Consider the following 1,586-nt stretch of genomic DNA (forward strand, 5'->3'; position numbering starts at 1 on the left):
ATTATTACAAGTTTTACATATTTTTTATATTTATTATAAGTTGACTACCAAAAACATGAGTTTTGTAATTCCATTATTCTATCTAAGCAGATACTAGAAAATGTATGGTCATTAGATGGGGTGGACCACCTAATGACCTTTCCTCTTCATATTGTCTCATTGAGGCCTGGGTCTCAAACAATGGTCACCCAGTCTTGGATAATGCCTTCATTCATTTACTCATTCAACAAATTGAGCACCTACTATGTGCCTGCCTTGGCTCTGGCCACTGGGAATACAGCAGTGAACAAAACACACAAAAATAACTTTTCTACTACTTGTCATATGGACTAAGCATTCTAGTGGAGGAAGACAATTAAACACACACACACGTTTATATGTATATGTATATATATGTTTATATGTGTGTGTGTATATATGTATACACACACACACACATACATATATATATACTTTGAAGGAGTACATGAGGACATCAGGTATTTTTGCCAAACTAAACACACATCCCATCCCTTAAGGTATCCTATTTACTGTTTAACTCCCTTTCTCCTCCCAAATTTCTGGGCATAAAGCTCCAGGTTCTTATTTGATCCATATCTAGACTCCCTTTCACCAAATTCTGTACTTAAGCCTGGCCTTGGAAAACTAGCTCATTCTGAAATACTTAGGGTGCTTCTTAATGAGCTGGATTTTCAGCTGTTAAATCTGATGGAACTCATAGATATGTTAAAAAAAAAAAAAAAAAATCAACTGTGACAGCCCTGACAGGAGATGGAAGGCTATTAGCAGCTGTTATTAGCAGTGAATGACTGCCGGAGATATATACTGAGCTCCCTGAGCAGTAAAACACAGGTGGTTAGCCGAGAAACAATCACAAAGACAGACTAGGACAAAGATAAAAGGAGGGGGCTTTATTTTCTTTCACTCACTGCATTTCCACTTTTCTTACCGCTAAGACACGTTAGCTACATAAATACCTCTGGATAAAGAACCCAGAGAGAAACAGCAGAAAGATCTTCAAACGTTATTTGCTTCTCTAGATATATACAGATAAGAATATTAACTCTAATAGTCATCCTGTGATGGTTCTATCATTATGGTTGCAGATTGTAGGAAATTCTAATTTTGAAATCCCACCTCTGAGGCTTATTATTGAGAGAAAAGAAAGAAGAAGAAAAATAAACGGCTAATGCCAGTGTTACAAATTCCATTTTTTGTTTTAAAAAATCCATCAAAATGGCATATTTGATTGCAATGGCAAAATGTCAAAGCTGGAGGGTCCCTTCAAGGCTATCTTGTTTAAGCCCCTCCTTTTACAGATCAGGAAACTGAGGCAGAGAAGGAAAATGACCTGCCCATAGTCACAGAGTGAGACAATGGCAGAGCTGGAACATTTTCAGTCTCTCACTTCCAGCTTAGTGCTCTTTCCTTAAGCTACACTTGAGCATGTACTAATGGAAAACAAATTAAAGTGGAAGAATGCAAAATGGTAAGAAAACCTGAAATTGCTCATAAAGAATTGTTATTTTCTCAACTAGTTTTCTGCAGCACCAGAAATTCTAGCTGAAGTAATCCGCAGAGCAAAA

Source organism: Chlorocebus sabaeus, chromosome X (genome assembly GCF_047675955.1).
Source record: "Chlorocebus sabaeus isolate Y175 chromosome X, mChlSab1.0.hap1, whole genome shotgun sequence".
NCBI classification, from domain to species: domain Eukaryota; kingdom Metazoa; phylum Chordata; class Mammalia; order Primates; family Cercopithecidae; genus Chlorocebus; species Chlorocebus sabaeus.